Below are 14,552 nucleotides of genomic sequence, written 5' to 3'. Positions count from 1 at the left end.
TTATCTTGCAATTAATGCAAACAATTTTCATTTCAAAATCACAGTCTATCTATTACTATCGTTTTATTGTCGAAATATTTTAACATTCCAAACTAGTGGTTTAATTATCCATAAATTCCTTTATCTTAACACGTTTGTCTCCCTATTAACGCTTTGCACTCGAGACTATTTTAACTCAAAAATAAAGACATTTGTTTCGACCTAAAGTATTTCCATTTGGTATATTTCTTTCTATTTGATACATACGAAATTGAACGTGTATGCTCGTAGAAGACTTCTATTATTTGATAATTTATCGAATACAGACAAATTTGATACTGTAAACATTCTTTTGAAAATAGCGTAAAAATTGTTAGTGTCGTTAAAAACAGTGCGCGAGGCGGCCGAGCCAATGTGCGGAACTGGGCTTCGACCTCTCATTGGCTCGGGCCTCCCATTGGTCACCGTTTTTCGTCAATAATTCGTAAACGAAGCCGCGGATTGCATTTTTGCTAAGGAAAAAAGTTACTTCAAATGACCTCAGGAACCCCACTCTTCTAGCTTGTACAATAATTTTGGGACACCCTGTATATCGCTGCGTTATCGTGCACTATCTAATATGCATTACTGTCGCACTTAATGCACGAAACATGATCTACGAATCAATTTTCGATCGTCGGTCATCAACGTGGCATAACAATCCACCACGAAGGAACAAATACGCGAGTAAGAAGCAAATTGGATCAGCAACTAGCTGCCCGAACAGAAAGAGTTGCGGTCGGACCATAGGATGTATGACTTTCAAAAGGTTCTTACTTTTGCATCCGCAATAACGGTACCAAAGTGTTTCGATGGAAACTAGAAATGATCCGTAGCTAATACGGACGAAGAATATCGCTCGTTCCGGCGAGCGTATCCTTCACAAAAATTCACGGGGTAACAAGCGCTTTAACTTGACCGTTGTTCGCATTACATCATCATTCTGTAACAGTCATTGAACACCCTAATGTCCGGCCCGGAACGTGGGATCATTAACAGTTTTTCTAACGGTGCCTACACGGCGTACTATGGCCGTGGGATTACGGCAAGACGAGCGGGAATTTTTCAAATTTTAACGATGGAAGCCCAAGAAGGTGGCTCAGCCACAATAAGTGCTTCCTAGCATGGTCTGGTTCTTCCTTGTCCGCTGTATGCACATTCTATATGCAAGAAGATCCCTGCAACAATAGCCGGCCACGAATAGGTGGTTGTCCGGATGACCACAAGCCCCTTTTCCCCGAGACCAATTACGAATAATGAGAGTAAATCGTGGTGTGTAATCGTCCGACTTGACCGGTCGGTTGTGAGTTAAACAACGGGGCAACATTTTAACGAATTTACCTTCCACGAGGCAGAGAACGATAGCAACAATAAAAGTCCTTGTAACATGTTGCAAGCCTCTTGCAAGGAACGCTATTTCACTGATGATAAAATCGCGCCGATCTTTTTATACAGATCGAAAGTATTAGGTCTACCGGAAAGTTCTGTCTGATAATGTCATTGCAAATTTCAATAGATATGCACATATTCATTTGAGACATATGTTTTTGAAAAATGTTGCTCACAAATTGTCATCACGCTGGCAAGAGGTCATAAGTAACGACGGAAATTATATTGTACAATATATAAATATTACTAAATTTATGAAAAATCTATTATTTCCTTTCATTTCTCAAACGGGCAGAACTTTCCGGTAGACCTAATATATGCTGGTCACAAAAATGTCGATCAAAAGCGCTACCAAGGCCTGATCTGATCTTGAAAGATCACACAACGCTATCATAAATACCATTTTGAATAGCAAAGTAAGTATAATAATTAAATGTTTATTCATTTTAAAAAATACATTTTCACGTCCTAATATCAAATACATACTGACAGTATTTCTTGACAATCAACGTTTTAGAAAAATGGTTTTATAGCACGAGAAACCATTTTTTAAAGATAAAATCAATCATGAACTTCAATAAACAAATGATTATCTAAGAATAATTGTTAATTTTGGCAATTAATAATTGGTAACATGAAAATAATCTAATTATTCTCGTTACTTTTGCACGTCCCAAGGTTACCAAAATCTTTTATACTTTGTAATCTACTCATTAACCTAAATCCGGATTTTTTTTAAAGGATGATAATTAATAATGGTAATCAATAAATGGTAATTAATAAAAATAGGAATTAGGTTCATAGGAGGTGTAATTCTATTATGAAAGAATCTTCGATTTGTTCAAGATCGAAGAAAGAAAGTGCTAGACTGCACGTCGATCAACATCGTCGATGTTGTAGATTTATTATTTTAGTAACATTTTTCAGTAACATGTACCTTTCGTCAATATGAAATGTTATTAAAAAAAATTGCCTTTAACATACAACTGACTACGTACGTTAATTTAACATTTAATCACTCTGGCGGCCACTGGAAGGTTAAAAATAAATTTAACCCTTTACTTGATGCTGTCCCCCTCAAAGCATCTGCATTTTAGAACAGTCAGAACTGAATTCGCCGAATGCAAGATTGTACAGTGTCCACTGTTTGCACTATCCTCCAGATTACAGACTACAGTGCATCGATTTAAAAAAAAAAAAAAGTTATCCGCGCACCAGCATCGCATAAAGGATTATAAAACGCCAGCGGGTAGGACACGACTACCAGAGATAAAGCACTAAAAACCAATATACCAATTACCAAGCCGTGGAATCGCGGACACCGCAGTCGTCAGGAAGTGTATTGCTTCACGGTGTGTTAATTTACGAAGCAATGCAAACGTCACGTTCTGACATCTTTTTCAAAACGTCGATTACACGTGTGTGACGTTCGAAATTACAGGTTTCGTATCCGATCGTCGGAACCAGAGTACCAGATGGCTAATATAATACCCGATCCCGATACCCTCTAATCGGCGTGGTCAACGATTACGCAGTGGCAGCTACATTGGAACAGGTCGACATTATTCTAGGAACGATTCCCACCCTGCTACCCGCACGCAACAGTCCTCTACGCAATGGTAAAGATCGATCTGGCTGTAGCATAATTATGGCCCATAACGTCACTAATTAAATAAGAACGACTGGCGCTGGCTGTGATTGAAAATGGATTGCCCCAGCGAATTACGAATGCAACGAGATGCGAGACTCGCGCTGGTCGATTAGAAAGAAGACAAAGGATCGACGCAGATCGTGATACTCGATTTTAATCTGATCGGATATTAATCCCTCGCACTCCAGGCTATTTTAACTTCAAAGTTAAGATTTTTTTTTTTCCAACGTATGGTATTTTCATTTGGTATTATTTCTGTATTATTTGTATGTGTGTGTGTGTGTGTGTATTATTTCTGTATTACTTTTGTACTATTTCTGTATTATTTCTGTATTATTTCCGTATTATTTTTGTACTATTCTTGTATTATTCTTGTATTATTCTTGTATTATTCTTGTATTATTTCTGTATTATTTCTGTATCATTTTTGTATTATTCTTGTATTATTCTTGTATTATTTCTGTATTATTTCCGTATTATTTTTGTACTATTCTTGAATTATTCTTGTATTATTCTTGTATTATTCTTGTATTATTTCTGTATTATTTCTATATCATTTTTGTATCATTTTTGTATCATTTTTGTATCATTTTTGTATTATTCTTGTATTATTCTTGTATTATTCTTGTATTATTCTTGTATTATTTCTGTATCATTTTTGTATTATTCTTGTATTATTCTTGTATTATTTCTGTATTATTTCTGTATTATTTCTGTATCATTTTTGTATTACTCTTGTATTATTCTTGTATTATTTCTGTATTATTTCTGTATCATTTTTGTATTATTCTTTTATTATTTTTTATTACATTATTTTTATCTTATGTTTCTCGAAAAATACTTACAATTTTAATAAGTCTTCAAATATTAACCAATTTAATAATGTAAAAATTACTTTAAAAAAATTATGTAGCCTCAATGCCGTCATTCGAGTTCAACGGGTTAATAGAATTTTCAATTATGTTATACTAAGAGAAATCTGAACAAGTTTTCTCTATGTAATAATCCCAAACGAAATGATCAGAAAATGTTATTGACAGACGACTTGTTGATACATGTTCAAAGGATTACCGCTACTAAACAATTTATTAGGAAGTTTTCAAGTATAGAAATCCTATACAATGTTATTATGCTCAGCCTGTACAGCGAGCCTCGACGAGAATCAATTGGATTTACGAGATCGCGGACGCAAAGCAAATGACTCCGGATTTATCGAGTCCGCAAGGATCCGTGTCACCGTGAAAATCCTCGGTCGCGTCCGATGGTTATGAATCCCATAAGCGTGCCATTAATTGTCCGCTTATCCGGGCCTGTTCCGCGGACAGATGCACTTCCGCCATGCCGGGTAATGCGCAGGGTGCCGACGGCTCGGCGGTATTTATGGCCCCGTGTAAACCATCGGGTGCGTGTACGAAATATGGAAATACGGTGGATACGAGAAACGTGGAAGGAAATTTTAATTGCCCGCGCTCAGGCTCGCCGGAGAAAGTACCATAAGATACAGCGAAACGGACAGGCACCGAACGGAGCCGGGATCTCCTATCCTCGGATCGTACGCATCCCTGCACGCGTATATACCCGCGTCGTTATTTTCTATGAAAGATACGACGATACTTCGTTTTTCCTGTTATCGCTGTCTGAAGTTTCAATAAACGCTTCTCCTTCCGCGGCCACGCGATGTTCCGCGACCGCTTGCGCTACTATCCGGAGATCTAGGGACACGGGAACGCGGAAGTGTGTCTCAAGGTTATCATTTTCCTAGCGTTATGGATTAACGATTAGCAATCGCGACCTCTAATTAGGCGGTTGACGAGTTGCCGGCCGTATACAAGTCTTTCGCAGCACGACGAAGAGTTTTATAGGAGCGGTTCGATTTTTATTCTTTCATTCTCTTCGTTTTGCGAGAGGAGATTTTAATAGGTCGGAGAAAGAAAATGGAAAAACAAGCGAAGGAACCGATCGATGGATTTGCCGTTGCGACCAGTGTGGGAAAGACTGACGGGAAGACACATCCTTGGCAGCTGGACTAGCGAGAAAAATGTAAAAATGTGTGATCGCCATCTTCGGTTATTACCGGACTGCGGAAGTTTATGCGAATGTAAATTCTAGAGAGATCAACTGAATATGTTGAATTTTAACTGAAATATGTTTCACCGTTAGAGGATATAGAGAATATATTTCTTTTCGTGCAAATTTTGCATAGAAGTTGCGTATTCTGCATATTACATGCATATATAAATAAATTGTGAGAGTTTACATAAACTCGTCACTGAAAAATATAGCAAATTCTCCCTAATGTTCCGTAAATCGAAAAAAAGATAGCGTAGAATAATTAATTTGGCCACACACACACATGTTTTGACAACAAAATGGTAACTACAAATAATACAATACTTCTGCTATGCTAGAAATGGAAAATTATTTAAAATCGCAATATTCAAACTGCAAAGAAGACCCTTTAATATTTTGCCACAACAATTCATCTATGTGTACCTCATCTTATCAAGAATTCGCATACCTGATGCATAATGGTCACTTCTATACCCTCAAAAAGAGTATTCTCAAAAACGGAGAATATTATTGATAAAAAAAGAAATAGGTTAAACCCAAGTATTAAATAGTTGTAAATCCGATGAATAAAATTCAGTTATGAGCACTATATTGAACATATTACTCAAAACTCTTATAAAACCCTGAATTTCAAGATTCGAGTACTACTTATGAAAGATTCGAATCTCTATAACATCGAAGTATGTAGTTTTAAGCACCTCTACGAAACGTGGAAGTACTCATTCCAGGATTCGATATCTATTTGTATAGAATAAGTGTAATATATAGAGAGTATAATACAGTATTAGTATATAATATAATATATTATATTATATTAATATTTAATTTATTTATATTAATATATTATATTAATATTTAAACGTTATTGCGTCTGAGTAGTATTCAAAGTGGTATACTGAATAGTATTGTAAGTACACATTGAACTTGGTCCGATCTCTATGCAGATATTATGCCTTAGTTTTGGTAAAACGTCAAGGTTAATCCATTACTCGCGTATTTAACACTAGATTTACGGAGCACAAGAAACAGCTGTTTCATATTAGTTTATAAAAGTAACAATAAGGTATTTATTCTAATTTTTAACAAGTATTATTGTAATATTTGCCGTAAGTAACATATAAATTGAATAAATAACTCATAAATGTATCTTTACGATATAAATAATCGTAAATTAAAAGATTTGTTGTTACTTTGACGGATTCCTTAAATCTACTGTTAATGAACAAATTTTTAATATTTTACGTTGCTACACGTTCTCAGCTTGCCACCATATATATGTATATTTCTCTACAGTTTTTAAGAAAGCTGTCGCAAATGTGATTGCGTAAGCAGGCAGGCTGCTTCGTTATATCAGGAAATCGTTATAACAGAAGTTCGAGTGCCGTAAAATTAACAAAAAAAACTCGAAAATGCATGAAATACGAATGTTCCAGAAGGAATGTGCCAATATTCGCGCGTTTATGCGTGTGCAGAATTCTAGAAACCGATCATCTGCCCACGGGGGTTCGTTCAGCTAACGGAACCAATCACATTTCGCTACTGGTAACGCGAGCTAGACACGTTAGCCTCTCCTACGCCAATAGGCGTTTCTTGGATCCTGTATGCAAACCACAACAGTTTTGCTACAAGTGTCAATAAATGACATGCTATTTTACATAACGATCAGTTGGTCCCGTACGAATAAGGATCCATAAATTCTCGGGATGTTACGACGTTTTTCTGACTATAAATAGAAGTGCTCGAAACAGAAAGTACCTTTTCTTAATTTTCCACAATTATATTTCAGTTCTACCAACGCTGCCTACAGCGATTCACGTGATAAGTGGAAACTGCAAATTACTGTGCCACTTCACTACAATTTCGTTTGAGATGAGGCAAGAAATACATTAGTAGACGCACGAATGCATCGTTAATTCGAGGTGAACGTATCGTCGAATGGGCATCGGTGTTTTTAGTAAACAGCAAAGCATAGAGAGAGAAATATAATTTATAATACAATTTAAATTTACATATGACTTTATAATACAATATAAATTTATATATGTATTTATAACATAATTTAAATTTACATATGAATTTATAATACAATATAAATTTATATATGTATTTATAACATAATTTAAATTTATATATGAATTTATAATACAATATAAATTTATATATGTATTTATAATACAGTTTAGATTTATATATGAATTTATATAAAATTATATGAAAATATAACATTTATAAATTTATAGAAGAATTGAATTTATTTATAAATTCATAATAAATTTATATATAAATTAAAAATATATAAATAGAATTATAGAAATAAATTAAATGAAATAAATTTATAATAAAATTTAGAATTATATATATATACATATATATATACTTATATAAATTTTAATAAATCTTAGAATTATACATATATTAATTTAAATTAAAATTTAAATATAAATTTATAAGAAATTTAATAAGAAATATTATATAAAAATATAAAATTTATAGCTAAATTACAACACTTTAGTAGAAACGCGGAAGCTTCGTTTATCCAAGGTTATTATTAGGCGTGCAGTATTTAAAGTAATATTGTATGTGCAACAGTTTTTGATTATACAAAAAAAATGCCGCACGGAAAAGAACTACATCCAACGGAGATCAACATAATTAACAATTTAAAGAAGGAAAACTATTCAGTGCGAAAAATTGACCATATATTAGGGAGAAGTCGTTGTGTAGTATGGCAAATAGCAGCGGAATCTGATGTGGGAACGATAACAAAGGGTTCAAAGCATTTGAAAGTGCTTAAAATGAAGAATCAACCGCCACTAACTGACAAACATAAACAAGCCAGATTGTAATTTGCAGAAAATTGGACACATTGACGTAAAAAGTGGAAAAAGTAATCTTTTCTGATAAAAAGCGTTTCAATCTAGATGGATTTGTTGATCTAAATTATTATTTTCCTGATCTGAGGAAAGAAGAAATCGTATAGCAAAAGTGGCAAATGGGTGGCGATGGTATTATGATGTGGGCAGCTACAGGATACTATGGAAAAACGGATATTGAATTTGTTTCTACAAAAATGAATAGTAGAACGTACGCGGATATCGTTAATAGGCAACTATTGAAATATGCACCAAAAATAGCTAAGCAAAAGTATATCTTACAACATGATAGCGCAGCTGTGCATACTGCAAGAATAACACGAGCTTATTTCGAAGATAAAAATATAAATATTTTACCATAGCCGCACCGGAAAAATATAGATATTTTACCATAAATTTAAATATATAGATAGATATATAATTAAATATAGATAGATAGATATTAAATATAGATATTTTACCATAGCAAGATCGCCGGATTTCAATATTACTGAAAACTGTTGGGGAATACTAACTAAGGAAGTATACTCAACAGGAAAGCAGTTTAACACCACAGAAGAATTAAAAAGGTTTATTGAGGATACGTGGAAGAATTTGAAACAAAACACAATTAAAAAGCTATATCAATCTTGACCACAAAGAATGTTGGAAGTAGTAAAAAAGGAAGGTTTCAAGTATACGTTATTACAAAGTAACAGAAAAAATTCTATATGTTTATATTTTACGGAAAACCCAACCTTCCAGCTTAGCCGCATCCGTTTTTCTTATAAACTGTTACCGTTACTGTAAAACAGCACGAATACCGATCACTATTTTATATGTTACCACGGAAGGGATACTCCGTACATGTTCATATACAAAAACTTTGCGCACGCCCGCGGTTATCAGAAATACTAGAAATTCAGAACCGTGGTGTTCTGGAATACTAGAAATTCACTCGCGGTGTGCAGATAGTGTTTCTACGGTGTTTTCAGAAAACCGGACGAAAAACTTCGTTCGCGAACGATTATTCTCGGCACAGTTTTATTGGGCAATGTTTTCCGGTAACAGGGACGTGTTGGGTCTAGGCATCGCAGCATCCTGAAAACGATGGGGATCGTTTGCGACCGCGCACGTTCTATCGCACGGACGGATACGCGAGCTCGGTTTTCTTGAAAATCCAGCAAGACGAGACGTCGGACGAGTTTTTTTCGCCGGCGAATCGATGTCGTACCAAAGACAGGCTCTCGTACACGGAATCTACACTAGCCGCGGTCGGGCAACACACGGCGAACGCGGGACGCGGTTTCGCCGTGGCTGAACACGACGACAACGATCTCCTTTACGACTCCGGGAAAAATCGTATTACGATCTCGCCATTGCCGGACGCTGTGCCGTGCCGCGGCGCGCCGCGCCGCGCCGGTTCGTCGTGAAATAATAAGGCACGGCCGCGAACCGCACAACTATCGCGGTGGCAACAGGACCATTTGCGAACACTCGCACATCCACTCTACCCACATAAACGCCCACACACGTCGCACGCACCGTGGTTAAAGTCATTTCACCGCTACGTCGACGGCGGACCTGAAAAAGGCACAGTCAACAATGATATCGCGACCGCGAAAACATTGTTCGCACGATTGAATCACGGACTAGCGAATGCACCGAGACTAGAGAATAGTCTATACAGTAAATTCTCTCCAATTGTCCCACAGCTTTTGAACAAAAATGAGCAGTTTTGGAAGAGGAGATACGATTATTAGGGCCTCACAGCTTGATTTTATAGTCACCGATTGTCGACAAGTATAAAAACAAGCCGCGAGGCTAGGACAATCGTATCTCTTCTTCTCAAATTGTCCATTTTTGTTTAGAAGCTGAGAGACAATTGGAGAGAATTTGCTGTGCTCGATTCCCCGAGAATTGACAGGATCTGTAAATAGAGTGTCGCGTCATCGACGCTGCGATTGGCTGTCGACCGTCAGTGCTCAGAGATGCTTTCTAACGGACCCTGAAATGGGGCCCGCGCATGACGTACAGAGATATGGTTTTCCATACCTTAATTCGCACTTTCATTTGCCTCCTTATTAACATCGTGTTATAATATTGGGTTGGCAACTAAGTAATTGCCGCTTTCAGTTATAGATGTCTCTCACTCCCATTTTTACGATATCCGTAAATGTTATATTATAAAATTGTTATTATTATTATTATTATTATGTTATTTTTTATTATCCGTGAATGTTAGCAACTGGACAAATTGAATGCAACGGTCAAGGAAAAGCGACCAGAATTGGTCAATCGTAAAGGTGTCATTTTCCACCAGGACAATGCTAGGCCGCACACGTCTTTGTCCACTCGGCAAAAATTGATGGATATTGGTTGGGAATTGATGTTACACCCACCATATAGCCCTGATCTCGCGCCATCGGATTACCACTTGTTTCGATCCCTGGACAACTCCCTTCGTGGTAAAACTTTTAACGATGATGACGCTGTAAAATCTCACTTAACTCAGTTTTTGGCCGAAAAGGATCAGACTTTCTACGAGCGTGGAATTTTCAAGTTGTCAGAGAGATGGCAAAAGGTCATCGAACAAAATGGAAAATACATTACAGATTAAACTTCATTCCAAGTAAAAAAAATTTTTTATTTCATTGAACAAGTCGGCAATTACTTAGTTGCCAACCCAATAATATCAATAATATTTAATCAACGATGTCACATTGATATTGAGGACGAGTAATTTTTGGACAATAGAAAATTAGCTTCTTTCCTATTGTGCAAGGCTCTCGACGCTACGTTTCGGCCTTAGTCTGCTCGCGTGCAGCTGGTCTTCTTACTTTTTTAAGGACGATGAAGGTCAAACAGTAAAGGACAGTGGCCCGCGCTATAGGCGCGTATTGACCAATTATTTTTAACACGGAATCGATGATCTCGATCTGGAAGACATGTGGAGGATGTCCAACAGGATGATGCAACAAGCCATGCTGCGTGGGACACGATGTAAGTTTCGTATGAAATGTTTGATGGTCGCATTATCTCGCGTTTTGGCAACATCGATTGGTCATCAGGATTCAAGATGGTGCGATTTAAGCCCACTGGGCCGATAATCCTCGGACATTGGAGCAATTTAAAGCCGACATTCGTCGGGATATAGGTGAGATACAGTCCGAATTGTGCGAAAAAAAATCGAAAATTACGAAAATGGAATCGAATGCTGCAGAAAATCCAACGGAGGACATTTGCCTGATATTGTGTTCCATACATAATAGTATAGTACAAATATTTATATTAAGATAAAGATTTCAAAAGACTATGCAAAATTCTGTATTTAAATAATTCTTAAAACTGAAAATTGATCACCCCGTAAATTATAGCTACTTAATTTTTCAGTATCTATCTTTCTCTTTTCTTCGTTTTTTCTGTTTGTTCTTTGTTTTTAACTTGTTTGTATTTTGTCTGTATTTAATTGTATTTATTTATAATTGTAATACATTTATTTATATATATATTTATTTATTTATTTATAATTGTAATACATTGCATTTTAATTACATTGTATTTCAATTGTGTGTGCATTCTACTTGAATTACACTCGTGATTAAAATAATTAGCAATAGAATTAACTGAAAGGTCTTAATTATGTAATTGAATTACAATGTAGTTGAATTATGTAATTGAAATTCAACGTAGTTGAATTATCGTAATTGAAATACAATGTAATTAAATTATCGTAATTGAAATACAATGTAACTAAATTACGAAGTTGATATACAATGGAAATAAACTGCAAAATTGAATTACATACGTACATATTTTTCTATGTGTACGTATAATTTCTATTAACTCATTAAATGTATGGTGCACACATTTTTATAAATAGTTCTCTCGATACAAGAGTATTTTTTGCTACAATCAATCTTTCAGAACCAATCTATCTGCGTCTCATATTTGTGTATATTGTAAACTGTAGATGATGCTAGATGCGTTGTTCAGAATTCCTGTTAAATTCTGAAAGAGTCGATCTATATACTAATCTCTCTAATTTCTGTTACAAATATGTGTCTGTTACCCTGATTATAATTTAGGAGAATCATAATTCAACAGAATTTTCAGATAAATTAAGGAAGTTAAGAAAATTGCGGAAATTAAAAATAGAATAATTAAAATAATATTAAAAAAAAAAAATAATTTTAAACCATTAAAATAATAAATAATTAAAATAGAATTATTAACTTCTTTTTACCGTAAGCTTTTAACGGTTACTTCAGTTGTGTTAAATCGATCAGTGCCCAACACTGGGTGAATGAAACCATAAAGAGTTGTTTTCCTACAAATGAATCTAGCGGTTCAACTTTTTGAACGGTTTTAAAAATGTAGAGCATTCGAGAACTTCGATCCCGAAGAGAACGTTTAACAAGGAATCTTAGTACAGTCCTAAATATAGTAGTTCCACCAAAGCTAAATCAATCTAGTTAAAGTAACGCTAATTGCGCACGATTAGCAGGTAGAAAACACGTCGAACAGCTTGCTAGAACAGCACGCATAGTATGCAGTTACGTACAAGGCGGCGCACCTAACGAAACAGTTTACACAAGATACATTAAAAATGGTTTTGTAAAACTCGTTCTCGAAAAAGCATTTTTCCAATCTGTTAGAATCTTTCAAATTACTTACATATTATACTAATCAATTTTGATCCTTTAGTGCTGTTTGCTATTCACGATAACTTCATGCAAATCAGCATAAAATAACGCGATTCGTATTAAATTAACATTTAGTAACTTTAAAATTGTTTACATTTGTTCAAATTTGTAACCGTTTAAATTTATTTGGAAGACAATTATGAAGTAACTTTTACATATTACACATCTGTGGTATATAATTTACAATTGTACTCACGAATTCAAATTATTATTATATTCTTGCCTATTATACATTGTTGGATAAATTTTGCCAATTTGCGTTTATCTACAATTGTTATACAGATTGAAAAATCGTAGTGATTTCATGCAATTGTGATGAAACTGAATAAAAGAAATACAGAACAGTAGAAACATTCCCGAAATTTGAGAATATCGAAGACTTATTTTAATGTTATTAACCCCTTAACTTGTACGCTCGAGTTAATTCGAGCGTCCTAAACAGGCCAAACTGTGCACACTCGAGATAATTCGAGCGGCGTTGTATTTTATGCTGCTATAATTTTTCACACTCGTATATAATCGAGAATTGAAAATAACAATGTGAAAGCAAAGAAAAAAAATCGTTTTATTGATATTTATCGTTTACATGGGATTGTAAGCTATAACACTTATTTATTCAAGCATTCTCCACCAAAAGAAAAGTAGAATCAGGGGCGAAATTGATTTCTTTTGGGTCGGTTTTTTCCAAAAAAAACTGTGCGTTAAGGGGTTAAGATTATTCAACAAAGGAAGAAACTTCTAACTGGTGGTTACAGCTTCTTATAAAAAATTAAATAAATTTGTTCAACACAACTAAGATAATTTCCGCAGTAATGAGTGCACCCGCAGAAATAGGTACCTTTACCCTAAATAGAGTTCTGCTGTGATTTTCAGAATGTTTAAACTCGGAGGAATATTTTTCTCGACCACCTGTTAAAGCATACAGTGACTTTAAAATCGATAGAAGCGGTGAGAAAAGTTGAAACGGGATTTGAAGGAGTATCCTGCCGGCTCGCGCTAACAAGCATCGGCCGTACAAAAGCTATCTAGCGCGACTAGGGGGTTAAGTGATTCGATCGTTTTCTTACCGCGAATCCGATCCGCCCCAGTGTGCAGAAAGCGCGAGAATCGTGGTAGAATGCCGGCGTGGCATTGTATAATTGTTATGGCGAAGTAATCGACCGCTTGGTTCTCACACGAGGGGACGGTCGATCGAGAATGCGATCGGCGTGAAAGTACTGACAGATCCTAATGAGCGTCGCGGAAGAAATACGAGGAAGATGCGCGACAAAGCGGCCTAGAGCTTTCGAGCTGCTTTGGTTTTTAATACCACTGCGAACTAACTGCGCGAACAAACAACGCTTGCTACCGTGTAAGTACAGTAACTTCTCCCTAATTGACGCACAGATTGTGCACAAAAATAGACAATCTCAGCGTCAATTAGGGGGAATACTGTTTTATGTAATTGATTCTTCGCGATTCGAATAAAACAGTATTTCAAATAGGACATAAATTTCAGTGAACACAAGACTTAAAGTAAAATAGTTTATTATAGCAATCTCTCTTAAGCTAGAGCGTGAAATAAATATTATATTTTGATAATAGAAAACGTAAAATAAAACAATTTATTATGGCAATCTCTCTTAAGCTAAAGCGTGAAATAAATATTTTATTTTGATAATATAAAACGTAAAATAAAACAATTTATTATGGCAATCTCTCTTAAGCTAAAGCGTGAAATAAATATTTTATTTTGATAATATAAAACGTAAAATAAAACAATTTATTATGGCAATCTCTCTTAAGCTAAAGCGTGAAATAAATATTATATTTTGATAATAGAAAACGTAAAATAAAGCAATTTATTATGGCAATCTCTCTTAAGCT

At 35.2% G+C, this 14,552-nt stretch overlaps 1 protein-coding gene across 2 annotated transcripts in view; it reads right to left on the bottom strand.

Moving 5' to 3' along the window:
- dgo (ankyrin repeat domain containing protein 6 diego) overlaps positions 1-14,552 on the bottom strand; it is a 336,204-nt gene that overhangs the window by 289,542 nt on the left and 32,110 nt on the right. The gene's annotated exons all lie outside the window — the stretch shown is intronic.

Source organism: Megalopta genalis, chromosome 5, assembly GCF_051020955.1.
Source record: "Megalopta genalis isolate 19385.01 chromosome 5, iyMegGena1_principal, whole genome shotgun sequence".
NCBI classification, from domain to species: Eukaryota; Metazoa; Arthropoda; class Insecta; order Hymenoptera; family Halictidae; genus Megalopta; species Megalopta genalis.
The sequence above is the reverse complement of the archived record's forward strand: the minus strand, read 5'-3'. Positions and strand labels throughout refer to the sequence as shown.